We start from the raw sequence: 14,500 nt of genomic DNA on the forward strand, positions 1-14,500 counted from the left end.
TTCTCCAGAAGCTTTGCTAAGATGAAGTGAAGCAGTATTTTCCTGGACTCTGACCCTTCCCTGTAATCCAGCAAGGTCTCAGAACAAGAAAGGCTGATCATAGACTTCCCCAAGAGAGAAGTTATTAATAGAAATGTCACCTTCGTGTAACCTCTCTTCCCACTGGCAAGGACTCTTCGGGTTGAGTTATAGGGAAATTCCAGCATCTTGTCAGATTTCACAACAACATTAAGTGGAACTTCCTTTTCATATTTGTCACCTCATTTATTTTGTGTGTCCCCACGTTATTAGTTTTACTACCCATTAATCATTACATATAACAAAATATAGTTAAAATATGCCTAGGAGGCAGCAGGAATGGTTCTGAACATGACAGTCATAACTAAGCCAGGGGCGGCAAACATCTTATTTGTTCACTTGGGGACACATGAACATGAGCACCTCTTGCCCCTCATATGGTCCAGGATATTTCTGCAGACTTTGCCAGCTGGCTCAGAGAATGCACTGTATAAAATTGTTCACTGGTAAGATGGTGGAATAAATATGCCAAAAGTATTCTTAAAGAAAGTATACAAGCTTGAAATTCAAACTGTGTAAAGACAGTTGACTAAGAACAACTTCTAGTCTATGAAACAGCACTCTTTAATTTATCTTACTTACTTCTTTCATATTTATTGCCTTTGCTCGAAGTACCAATATTATCAGAGCACTCCTTTGAGATAAAATAATGGCTTCTGACTGCCTCCTTACCTAGGTGTCATCTTCATGGTGGATTTGAACTTATTTTGGTCTCCTACTCACTTCCCATATTTACTGTCCATTCTTCCATGTGAGCTTACATCAAGGAGGCGTGTCTCTACTTTTTCTCACTCATTTCTACCTTTGCAGAGAGCCTACCCACCCCAGAAGTTGTATTTTTATTTAATTATATGTTCAATTCTTCTTCAGAGACAAAAGCAATTCATTCCTGAAGCTTTATCTAGGAAGTCATATCATACTGCACTTTCTGACATCCAGATGACCTCAGCATTCTTAGAATATTGTCCATACATACATCTATTGTCTGGTGACTCAAACCATCCATGATCTTGCCCTGTTACTAATTTTGTTGATTGTTTATTAGTTGGTTTGAGGGGGGAACTCATTTCTATGCTGAAAGAAGCTAAGTGGACCTTTATGTATTCCCAAGCAGCTATTCCATCAAATAGTGTCAGCTTTAAACTTCTTTAGACAAACTGTTTAGGCTCTTCCTAGGAATGAAGAAAATAGAAAATAATTTGAAAAGTGCTAAGTATCTTAGACAGAAAAATAAGGTTTTTGAGACAGAGTGAAAATTTAAAGGTCCTAATGACCCTGGCCTATGTTTTACAGATACTATCACATGAATTTAAAATTTTCTAATTAAAGAAGACATATTGGTGAGATGTGACATTTGTTGCTTATTTACTGTGCCTCAAATCATGTTCTCAATTCTGTATTATTTAATCTTCCAAATCCTATAATGGCTGAGCTGTAACTTATGAGGGAACTCAGGTACAAAGACGTACCACGGTAACACAACTAGTACCTAGGTAGACCTGAATGTCAGTGGTTTGATGCTGGTATTGTGTGAATAATAGCTACTGCTTCAAAGTGTCAATTGTTATTGGATGTCATAGAGGCAATCAATTAGTGAGAGTATAACATGTCTCTCATTGATATTATTACTTAAGAGAAATCCAGGATTTCATACAGTTTTGTTTCGTTTAAATTTGGAGACTTTACTTCAAGCAAATGGAACTAGAAAGCAATGCTGTTCTTATATGCAGCAAAATAGACTTCAGGTCAACTAGTAAGGGATTTTTGAAGATCATTTCATGTTGATTAGGGGACCAATCTAGCAAAAGGAAGTAACGATTCTAAACATGTATATGCCATGCATTGGTGCACCAGATTTAATAATACAGCTCCTCATTGAAAAGATTAGCCTGAAAGCAATGATAGTGACTTTGCTAACCCACTCTCACCAATAGGTAGCATATCTGATCAAAATCTAGAGGAAAAGCTAAGTTAAATGAGAATATACACAGACTTAACAGACATCTACTGAATATTCCATCCAAACACTGCAGGATATGTGTCTTTCTCAGCAACATATGTAAACTCACAAAGTTTGAAAAGCTCACAGTGGAATGATACTTGGACCTTTAAATAAATCAAGAGAGAAATGCCTCAAAATCCCTAAAATTGGAAACAAATTAAAACACAATATAGCAAAACCTTTGGAAAGAAGTGAAAGAATCCTAATTAAAAAATTTACTGCTATAAGTTCTTACATTAAAAAAAAATCAGAGAAATTTCAAAGAATTAATTATGGGCCTTATGGCCTTAAAAAACAATACCATGACAAATCAGTAAAATCAGTAAATGAGAAGAAATAACAAAGATCAAGCAGATATTAAAGAAATTGATACAAAGAAAGAAAATTGATGAGAAGAGTTGGTTTGTTGAAAAAACAAATATAAACAATAAATCTTTAGCCAACATAAAAGAAAAACAAGACACAAATAAATAAAATTAGAGGTAAAAATGGAGGTAATATAATAAATACCAATGACATTTAGAAAACACTTCAGATATATCTTAAAATATTATATATTAATATATCCCAATATTTTCATAGAAATAGAAAGCAATAATTCTAAAGATCAAATGGAAGCACAAAGACTCTGGCTATCCAAAGCAATGCAAAAGGAACAAAAGAAAAATGCTGGAGGTACCACCATACCTGAGAACAAGTTATATTAAAGATCCATAGTTATAAAAAATCATAGTAGTCATAGTACTCACACAGAAACAGCCATACAGTTCAATGACATAGAGGACCCACATGTACACATATGGAGGCACAGCCACAGGATTATTGACAAAGATGCCAAAACTATACGTTTGAGAAAATGTTGCATTAAAAATTGGACATCCACAAGTAGAAGAGTGAAATTAATCCTTATCTCTCACGCTGGACAAAAATCTGCTCCAAACGGGAAAAGACCTTAATGTAAAACCTGAAACTCTGAAGCAGGTAGAAGAAAATTATTGGAAACATAGACATAGGCAAGGAGTTTCTAAAAAGAACTCTGATAGCTTAGGAAATTAAGCAATGCCAACAACTGACAAATGAGATTACATTAAATGAGAATGCCTCTTCTATATAGTAAAGGCTGCAGCTAGGGAGCGGCAGCATGTCGAATAGGAGAAAACCTTCACTAGCCATACATCTAACCAAAGAACATACAAAGAAGTATAGAATATATAAAGATGTCAACACCTAAACGTCAAGAAGTCAAGTAGCCCAATCAATGCTAAAAAACAAAACAAAACACAAACAAAACAAAAAACAAAAAAACCCACAATGACTTCCCAAGAAATGAGGCATAAATGACTGAAAACAAAAAACATTGAAAAGCCCGCACAGAAATGCAAATTAAGACTACAATGAGATTCCTTCTCTACCTCAGTCAGGATAACAATCATTAGAAGCTAACATCAAATGCTGGTGAGGAATCGAGAGAAGGGGACCCTTCTACATCGCTGGTGGAAAGATAAAGTAGTGGGGCCACTGTGGAAATCAATAGAGATTCCTTAGAAGACTAAAGATAGAACTGTCCTATGACATGGCTCTACCATTGCTAGGCATTCATGCAAAGATTTCCAAGTGAGGTTAAATCAGTATAGCAAGAAGGCACCTGCATATCAATGATTATTACAGTTCTGATCACCATGGTTACATATGAAACTACCCTTGATGCTTACCAACAGAAGAGTAAAGAAAGCATGGCATATGTATATAATCAAACTTCATTCTAGCATAAAGAAGAACAAAATTATATCAATATGGGAATATATATTCATGCATTGATAATCATATTTAGTGAATTAAATCCAAATCAGAAAGATAATTATCACTCATTTTCCCTCACTTATGAACCCTAGATTTTACATATATACATACATACATACATACATACATGAAATCATATGTATATGTGATATGTGATTTGATAGTAGAAACAAAAATGTCCAGGGAAGCAAAGGGGACTAACTGGAGGTTTGAAGGGAGAGAAAAAGGCAGGCACAGGAGTTTCAGAGATATGGTCAAAGTATATTACATACTTTTAACCTTGCCAACCTCCGTACTATATACTATGAGTCTATGTCCAAATATTGGGGGGCTTCTATTGCTCTCAGATAACTCCGTTGGAAATTCTGTGCTGTCAGTTTGTGTGTGTTCAGTTTGTTGTGTATCTGGAATTGAACATGTCTTCTTTATAAAGTATCACAAAAAGTGGGAAGAACGTTAGCTCCAGGGGAGTCCAGATCAAGTCTGCCTCAAGCAGCACTTGAGCAGGCTGGCTGAGTCTAGGGGTTCGCATGTCTTTGTCTGCACTCTCAGAGGACTTGATGAGAAATTGGAAGAGAGCCAAGTGTTGGTTCTGACATTTAGGAGCCATAATACAAGTACAGCACAAATGCCATTGGAAATCCCCACATTTATCATAGGTTAGATTGAAATTCTTGCTGTTTTAAGCAGACAAAAGTTTCTTAAATCAAAACTCAGATAAAAGGTGCCGTGTGTTTAAGATTGGTTACATAATACTTGTTATGTGTATGTTATATCAAGAACATAGACAAACAGGTTTAGATTTACCACAACTTCAGAATGTATTGATTAACAGCAAAATTACAAGATACAGGGTTTCAGGGTGGCTGTTTTCCTAGTATTCCTACTTCCCTTGGTCAAGATAAACACAGATTCTTTTATTCCAATATTAATTGCTAATGTTAGCTCTCAGGTTAAACATTGTATGTGTGTGTGTGTGTGTGTGTGTGTGTGTGTGTGTGTAGATTACTGAGTGACCCTAAGGGATTAAGAGGCAGAGTTTGAAAAAGTCAAAGTTGGGAAGCAATAGGGCTATAAGAGTATTTCTGAAGCTGGTGCTGATGAGCCAATGAACTCCAGCTGAGCTGCTGTAGTAAGCCTGTCCCTATGGATCACTAGTGTGAGAGAGAAGTTGCAGAGATGAGTTCAGGTATAGAAGTGAATGAGCAGAACTATGTTCTGCTAAAAGAATAGACAGACGGGTACGGCAGGTCGAGACAGATGTGTACAGAGAAACAGGTCATTCCATAATATGAGGGCATGTTGGGTAAACATTCATCTATGGACTAGAAAGTGGGCCTTCTCCTGATACCAAATGAAACAACTCCTTGACCATAAATGCCCAGGCCATAGAGCTGTGAGAAAACCCAATTTTCATAAGCCACCTAGGTTTTTCATTATTATTATTATAGAAGCTCATACTGACTAGAAACTATGCAAAATACATGAATCTTGAAGCACAACATTTTTTTTTTTTTTTTGTGGCTGCGCACAGCCTGAAATAGAGCAGTTCCCACTGGCAGACCCCACCGCTCACTGGAGAACACACTCCTGTGGACAGTTACTCTTCCTTCCTCCTTCCTTCTTTCTGCTTCACATCAGGAACTGGCATTTGGATTTGTGTGGAATCAATGGGGCATGATGTGGGCTTTTTGTAAGAACTTGGGCAATGCTGGCTTCCAGTGCACTTGTTCTGTGTTTATCTTAGGAGGACACATTACTGAAGCCAGAATACAAAGTAAACATCACTGGCTGGCTGGCTTCATTTGGGCTTCACATTTTAGCATTAAATTGATATCTCACTGAAAGAATTCCTGTAGTGAACTCAGAATTCATGCTGGCACAAAACTAAAATCTCTCACCTTACACTTCTTTAGAGAACAGTAAACAGGACTCTGAGCAGCTAATTTTTCAATTATACTCAATTAAGTATAAAAGGCAGAGAAATGTTTTTAAGTATAAGAAATGTTTAACCCTGAAAACCATAGATATCCTCGATGGGACAACTAAAATACATGCTCCCTCCCAAGGCTCTGGGATTATTGTAGAAAAGGAGGTAAAAAGATTGTGCCAGACAGAGATGGTAGATAACAACCAGGAAAGAGTGTCTTCCCAATACAACAGAGCAGCTGCACCAATGAATGGGTTACGGTTATGACAGCATGTGTAAGACCTGCTCAGTCTCAAGCCAGATTAAATCCCAGCATGGAGAGGGGAGGTGAGAATGATATCCCACCTCTAGCCATGGAGATATTGATAAGCAATAGCTGTTGGGAGAAGGAGAAACAGTTTTCTCTAAGAATATGGCCCCTGGTAAGTCAGTCATGCCCCAGTAATAGGCCACATGCCCAACAACAATATGGGTAGCACCAAAAGGATTAGAAGACATTAAGTGGGCAGCTAGAGGGTTGATGGATCTGGAAGGAGTTGGGTATGAATGAATATGATCCAAAAATTCCTCCTGAAATTCAGAAAAAACTGATAAAAATTAATACAAATAAAAAGTGCAGATACCTAGTATGCATGTAAAACACTTTTGTGAGGATACCTTTCACAAACCAGTTACATATGGACTTCTAGTTATGATGTTTTAGAACTGTATTACACTTCTTTATGCTTTGGAAGTAATGTGGTATAAAACCCACATAAAGATACAACACACTCAATAATACTAAGCACAAAAAAGATGTGCAGCTGAAGCAGCCACACAAAAGAGTAAAAAGATATAGGAAAAAAATTGAAGCAGCCTGTGTTCAGAGTGGAAAGCCCATCACCGAGATATACAAGGAGGAGCTGGAAGACAAAGCTGTTCTCCTGGTGGTGATAAAAAGACGACTAAAGTGCACATTAAGTAGAAATGGTAGAAATGGTTACTGTTACAAAGAAAGAAGGAAAGTGAAGGAATGACTAGGGTAAAGAGAAAGGCAAGATACAGAGATGAGTAATTACAGGTGGAGCGGGAGATATTAAATCGTTGAAAGCGACAGAAAAGAGCCCGGGGTTGTGCTAACAAAGAACAGATGCTGGATGGGGGCTCGGAGGAAATGAAGCATTAGAGGATGCTGCTCCAGATAGAAAATCTCTGAGCACTGAACAAGAAGGACATCAATGTGTCTCAGCCCCCTGTCCCCCGCTGCTTGTGGATTCTTCTATTCCTATATTAATCATTGACTGAGTACTTCTCTGGGCTGAGGATACACCATCAATGAGGCTAAGAAAAGTGGAGGCATTCACAGGTCCAGTTTCATATATAGGAAATAGCAGATTGAATGAACCCTCAAATGAGTCCTTTTATTCCCCCTAGTTTAATAATAAAGAAATATTTTCCTTAAAATAGTAACATTACCCTTCTTAGAAAATCAATACTGGTTCCTTAATTTTGTAATGTTTTTTATATGCAATGCATGTAAATGTACTGTACTGTATACATACATACATACATACAAATGTGTGTATGTTTAAAATTCAGGAAAGCTTACAGAAGGAAAATGAAAACATTAGAACAATCCAGTATGTTTTGAAGAAGAGGTGATTGTATTCTTTAGTTGCCTTATCAGGTACAGTTTTACATAGACAGAGAGACAGACACCTTAGATTTAACAGACAGGCAGACAGACAGGTAGATATTTGGCTCCTTTCAATTGAATCATAGTTTACATGTCTAATCTGCAAATAGAAAAAAATGGTGATATTAATAAGTGTAATGAGTTAGCTATTCATTAGATTTGCTGACTATAATTTGAGTAAAAAAAAACAACCCAAAAGCATAACAAACAAATAAAACCAAACCAAACCAAAACAAAAAAATCACACCTTGGCCTAAGATCTTGACACTTGACATAAAAGAAGGAGTTTGAGGAGAAATATTTCAAGTATATAGCAACATTTGTAAGACACTTGGAGGGCCATGTGAATCCTCTGAATCCTCATAATCAAAGGGGTATTTGTTCACATAATCTTCCCATATTTTCCCTGGATATTTTCACTTTAAAACAGACAATGTTTGAGACAGGGTAGAAGAGATTATGCAAATGTATGAATCATAATGAGAAGTTTACTACTGAACATTTGGATATGAGTTTCAAGAAATGATAAAAAGACTCCAGGATTTATGCAACTAAGAAAAAAATAACCCTGCTCCCACAGAACTTGGAAATTGCCAGTAAGAGAACTGAGACCCGAATGACAGCAGATAATGCAAAGCTGGATTGCATTATGCCCCATGGTAATGAATAGGGAGCAGGGCACTGTGATAAGCCTGGAATGATGATCAATATTTGGAATCCTGAGATAGGCAAGAAGGTAATTAGGCCCATTATGGACACAGTTAGCACAGATAACATAATTTGGGAAATTATACATTTGGAGATTATGGAGAGGCTTTTTCAAGGCTAATGGGTCTTCAATGATATCTATTAAAGCACGTACGATGTCTTGCCTCTAGGGAACCCACTTTACAAAAGAAACCAAGTACACAAAAATTTCAGTAAATGCAGTCTAAAATGAAAGATAAAGTAAAATGTATTGGGGAGTAAGTGATTGTGAGCTCCTACTTGGAATTTATAATAATTTTTCATTTGAAGAGTTTTAAGACTATTAATTTCACATCACAGCTCCCCATGAAACCAGGAAAGTGTTTCTCAGTGTTTGCCCAAGTTCATTGCTCATAATAATGCAAGGCCAAATTGGTAATGATAGCAAGCCATCTTGACAAATGTTTGGCTTCCTCCAATTTCATGTTGAGACTCCTGGAAAATATTGTAATTTTGATCCTGTCCCTAATGTCCTACAGAACACAAACCCCTTATTTTAGGAAGGACTCAAACTTTATTCTCACTAGGTACCTTCAGGGTCCTTGATATTATTGGAATCTTCAAATTGCAGACCCTCTCAGACTTTCCTTCCATCCCTGCTCCATCCCTTTGTTTCCCTCCTGATATCTGGAAAGACTGTCTAGCAGAGCCTCCCAGTGAGCATGAGGCTAGGACCCTGGCAGGTGATTCTCACTATCCATCCAGTTCTCCATTACAGTCACACCATTCTCTCCCTTACCCTGTTAGAAGCCCACCTGCAGGAGCCTGTCTTCCCACCTCAACCCCATTCACTGGAGACTACAGCTCTCGGCACAGACCCAGAGTCCCCCTATCCGCTTCGTCTCTGTCTCTACCGATTCTTCTTTGTCTTATGTCAGCCTACTTGCAGGAGCCTATCTTCCTACCACACCTCCAACTCCATGGGAACCCTCCCTCTTGGTGTGGACAGGATCCACCTCTTTCCCACAGGCCCTCCCCAGATTTGCTTCTAACCCATCTCTATTCATCTCTGCCATATACTGACCTGCTGAAAACTCTCTAAAGGGAAGCCACACTCACTTCATCACCTTTCTAAGACCTAGAGAGCCAACAAATACAAGATATCAAATTAGTATATTTTTATTGGTTTTATATATGTATGTATACACATGTGTAAGTGATCACCGGATATAGAAGTCATAGATTATATATCTTATACATATAAATATATAAACACTAATATAATGTTAATTGTTTCATTCTCACCAAGGGGAAAAAGCAACTTACCATGTATCTGAAAGTGAATACTTTCTCAAATAATTTATTTTTAATAAAAATGCATTAGAAGCAATTTCATCAATAATGGAAAACCCAATTACTGGTCTTCTGGATGAGGCATTCTTTTATTGTGTGATTTTAATGCTTGAGTGGGAAAGTTTAAACATTGCCAATGAAATCTCAGACTAATTAAATGATTATAGCCTAAGGGGCAGGGCAAGCAAGAGTCTACTATTAATCTGACTAACAATATCTACTCTGAGATGTATGGATGAACATATAGACCTATTTCAAAAGACAAAATAGAAAGAGTTGCTTATTAAAAGATGGGTCTTGAGCTGGACACATGGCTCAGTGGGTAAGAGGTTAACCATACCTGCACATTCACATGCATACACCGTGCTTATAAAATGTCTGTCTTTCTTATGATTTTTAAAAAGGAAATGGAAATGCCTTATGAAGTCTTTTTCTTCATCTTGTGGTTACATTTAAGAATGCATTGGTGCTGTGAACCAACTCAATTGCACTAGGCTAAAATTAACTTGAAATATAGAGAGATAACACAGGGGTAACAATTGCATATTTACCATAGATACTTAATGGTAATTAAGAGAGATGAGTAATTCAGGGTCGCAGGTCAAGTATAGATGCTTGAGTCTCCTATACCCTACCTCTTAATGTTCATCACAGACCACATCTCTCTGGACAGTTCTAGCTGCTGTTGTACAAATCACCTGCTTTTCAGAAGCCAGTGGCCAGTTTCAACTACCAGGTAGGTACAGGAATCGGAAACTGAGGCCTGAATCCCAGTAGGCCCCTAGGAAGGTACTCCAGCTCATACTGTGTTTTGGCATGGAGATCTCGACCTAGAAACCTAGGCTAATGCTTTCTCCATGTTTTAAGAGTGTGTTTGGAAACGGTAACCCCCCACCTAATCAGTAAAACTTCTACCTTACAGCACTGGATAAAGAGGGTACCTACCACCACCATCTGCATGTTCCTCTAGCTCTACCCTAAACATTGACTGTATCTCTGGGATGAGTGTGATTGTATGTGCTCAGCCCAGGGGGTGGGACTATTAGAATATATGGCCCTAATGGAGAATGTGTGTCACTGTGGATGTGGGCTTTTTAAGACCCTCATCCTAGCTTCCTGGAAGCCAGTATTCTGCTAGCAGCCTTCAGATGAAGATGTAGAGTTTTACACAGTAGTAAACTCTAACTAAGAAACTGAGGATACACCACCAGCAAGGCCAAGAAAGGCTAGGTGGCATTCACAGGTTCAGTTTCCTTGGTAGGAAAGTTTGGTGCTTATGTTAGATTATTTGACCTCCAAATGAGTACTTTAACGCCCTATACACTTCCATAATAAAGAAATTCCACGTGCCTTGCCCCTGATTGCTGCAGCTGCTCTGTACTTGAGAACTGCTGCGGACTTCCTGTAAGCAGGCAGATAGTGTACCAGAAACTGAACTGTAGAAGCAGTTCTTCAGGGACCTCTATGTCAATTCTTTGTGGGAAAAATGATAGCACAACTTCTTCACATATTTTTCCATTTCTATTTATATATAATTGGTTAAGATTGTTATTTCACTATGATACACATATTATACATGTTATTCACACTCATGTATGTATACTCATACATGTATATAATATAATATTTGATATATAATATATATTATATTCTGATTTATATTCTGTTTACTCTCCCATACTCTCTTCTATATTACCCCATTCCTATCAACTTCCCCTCATACCTATGTTTCCTTCCCCAAACCATGACGCTTAATTATTTTGTGACTTGTTTGGATTAACCAAGGTTCTCTGTATTACCACTGTGCCAGAACTATCCACTAGAGTCTAGTGGAGTTATTAGTGGGTACAAAACAGAAGGGTTGTGCTTCCCCCTTTACTGATCTATCAGTAACGAATAGCTCACCAGTAAGAGGTAAAGCCCCTGGCCCATCCTTGTGCACACCTGGTGCATACATCCATAGTTGCTGTGAAGTCATGAGTACCATGGCTGTACCTTGCCCAGAGGATTCCACAAGTTCACAGCCCTTTCTCATAACTGTTACACTGCTGCTCTTTGAGCCTTGCTTGCTTGGTATAATGTGGCTGTCTTGTATACTCTTACACACCTATCCATCTTGATGGCTATATCTGGTTTTGGTTTGATGTTGTTTTGATTCTGTATTTTTCTGGAAGAAGGTGAATGAATATGTTCAATAATATTTTATTATAGCACCCATGAATTATTTTTATTAAGATATTTCTTTTAACAGTCTTCATAATGTTATCATTTCCTTCAGGATACCCATGTGTGTCAAGTTCATGTTTGTGAGGGAACAGAAAGTTCATTAAAACACAGAGAACATGGTCACCTGGTAGAGAAGTCTGAAAAATGCAAACCTTGCTCTAAAAGTTGGCATTTGCAACTAGCCCAAGCTGGCCAGGAAATCACCAAACACTCAACTGCAAATTCCTTCTGTGAATACTCAAAATGAGACAAACAAGTGTTCAAATTTGGACAAGGTCCATCCCAGGACAAATAACACCTGGTATCCATAGATCACTTGCCCAGACAATTGCTTATAATCGGCCACAGCCTCTATCACTTCAGCCACGAAGGAAAACGTGAAGAGTTGTCATATTTGGGGATGATTTCAATGGGTTTGAATAGCTGAGGTTTTGATTTGGATAAATTGGTCATTTTCTATTACTTCTTCAAGGAGACCTCCACCTTTAGAGAGAACCTAGAAAAAAAATATCATCTCTGTGTGTAAATGGTGAGACCAGAAATAGAATGGGAATTGTCTCATCCTGAAAGCTGTAAAACTTCCTGCACATTGTCAGCCTAAACCAAAACGGATGAAGGTAGCAGTAGGGTAGAGAGAAAATCTCTTCCTGATAGGCGACTTTCCTCCAAGTGTTTCATTTGGGACTTAGTATTGGTGCTCACCAACTGACACCTTCCTGCCCTGGCAACTTTGACCTAGTGTGAAAGAATACATAAGGGCCTAGTGCAGATTTATGTAAGGTCCCCTAACTCCAGGAAATTCATTCTGGTCTATTCATAGCACCTGTACATCTTTAAAAGGACCTTCCTTGTTTGAGGACTCTCTTTGCTAACATCAGTGTTTCTTCCATTTCTTCCTCCTGCTTACTGATTTTTGTTCCCCTAGAGGAGAACCCTGGGGCCCAAATTTAAAGTCTAGAACTCAACTTTCCCTTTTGATTTTAATTTTCCTATGTTCCTAGGGTCTAGTGGTGCCCAGTGAGTGGCACTTGCAGTTTCTCATTTGGAGCATGCACATGCATGGGTACGCATGCACATACTCATGCACACATGCACACACACAAATTAATTGCCAACTCTATCAATCCTACAAAATCCAAGACTCCTTTATGTCAAATTCTCTTAGAATCCATAACTGTATATTTGTTCTCCCTCAGAAATGCTTGCTGAGATGTATGTGGGCTCATTTTAGATAACATGCCTCATATCTCAGATGATTTATTCACTTTCAACTTCCCTGGAATTTATTGCTAAAGGTTGATGTGAATGCTTACGGTTTGGGCTCTAATATAATCTCCCGAGTGGCAATTAATAAATAAAAGATGGCTGCTGTTGTTGACAGAGGATCTAGGCTTACTCAGTTAGCTCTTTTCTTCGTGTTTTCACCAAATTTCATGCCAGATATCCCTAGGGGTTGATGCTAAAAAATATTTTCTGTAAATTCTAAAGCTTTTACCATTGTCTCAATATTCCCAAACCTCTGTGTTGTCTTTTGTTTTCCTTGTCAGAAATAATCTTACTCGATTCTTTTTTTTTTTTAATCTCACCTTCTTGCTGTGCATGGGGAGAGTGCTTTTTGCTGGATTTAACTGTAACACAGCCTTAGTGTTTATGCTTGCAAATAGCACCTGCAATTTGTCCCTGAATTTTCTTGTATTTTTCTCAGTCTCTTCTCAGTTTCCTTTATTGATTATGCACTGTCATCTATAAAATGTGTTTATTATCATTGTGTGTATTGTTCCTGTAAGTTTTGCCTCCTGCAAGTTAATGATGAAACCATGATGTAATATCTAATTCTTGCGGTGTGCTGGCTTGACTGGGTGGACTCCGGGGCTCATCTAGACTAATACTTTTTTGTTTTGGAGATGAGGAAAATGTATGTCAGCTTAAGAACCTTGACCATAATCAAGTAGTGGGCAGGCACAGAACACGTCCTGAGGTTGTAAGGTTTGTGATACAAAACAGAAAGGCTGCAGTTGGACTGCCTCTGTTCAGTGCCCCGTGGGGACATGAAGTGTGTAACTTTAGCATGTACCCTATCTTTTCTTATCTACAAATGCTAACAGGGGGACAAGAGTTAGTTTGGTAATAAACCATTTGCTTATCATACCTAGGACCTTTAATTTGATTCCCTAGCTCCAAACAATACCTTAGTACCACAAGTGAAAGGATTATAGTAAGTTAATATCAGTGAAAGGCAGGGAGGTGCTGGGCACACTCTGAGAATTCTGTACATTGGTAGCTATTATTACAGTTCTTTACATATTCCAGCAAAAGTGGAAGTCTATGCTGCTAACCAACTTATGAGGCTGTTGCATACATTAGACTTATCACTGCTGCCTGGCCTTGTCTTATAGCCCTTGTAGTATACAGTGAGAAGCTAGAGTCACATCTGTGGTAGCAGTGGAAGTAAAAATGAAAACAGGGATAGCAATATTAAAAGGTAGAGCATCTGCCAAGCCTTTGAGTGTTGGTGTGCACTGAAGTAGATAAAACACATACATGTGTTGATGTCACATATGTGGACAAGCTGCACAGTTATTTTCAGAAACATGGTGCATACTCTTGATGACAATAGTCTCTCCCTGGTAACTGGAGGGGAACAGCCAGGCCTTGGTAGACAGTGAGAGTGCTGAAACAAAAACCTTAATGGAATTTTTTTCTATCTTCTAAGTAACCATTTGCCTACTAATATTTCCATCACTTAATC

General features: G+C 38.1%; 1 protein-coding gene across 2 annotated transcripts in view; it reads left to right on the forward strand.

Annotated features, from left to right (window-relative positions):
* Pard3b (par-3 family cell polarity regulator beta) overlaps positions 1 to 14,500 on the forward strand; it is a 1,032,172-nt gene that overhangs the window by 722,417 nt on the left and 295,255 nt on the right. The window lies entirely within an intron of this gene.

Source organism: Mus caroli, unplaced genomic scaffold, assembly GCF_978045245.1.
Source record: "Mus caroli unplaced genomic scaffold, Mus_caroli_1 scaffold_1, whole genome shotgun sequence".
NCBI classification, from domain to species: Eukaryota; Metazoa; Chordata; class Mammalia; order Rodentia; family Muridae; genus Mus; species Mus caroli.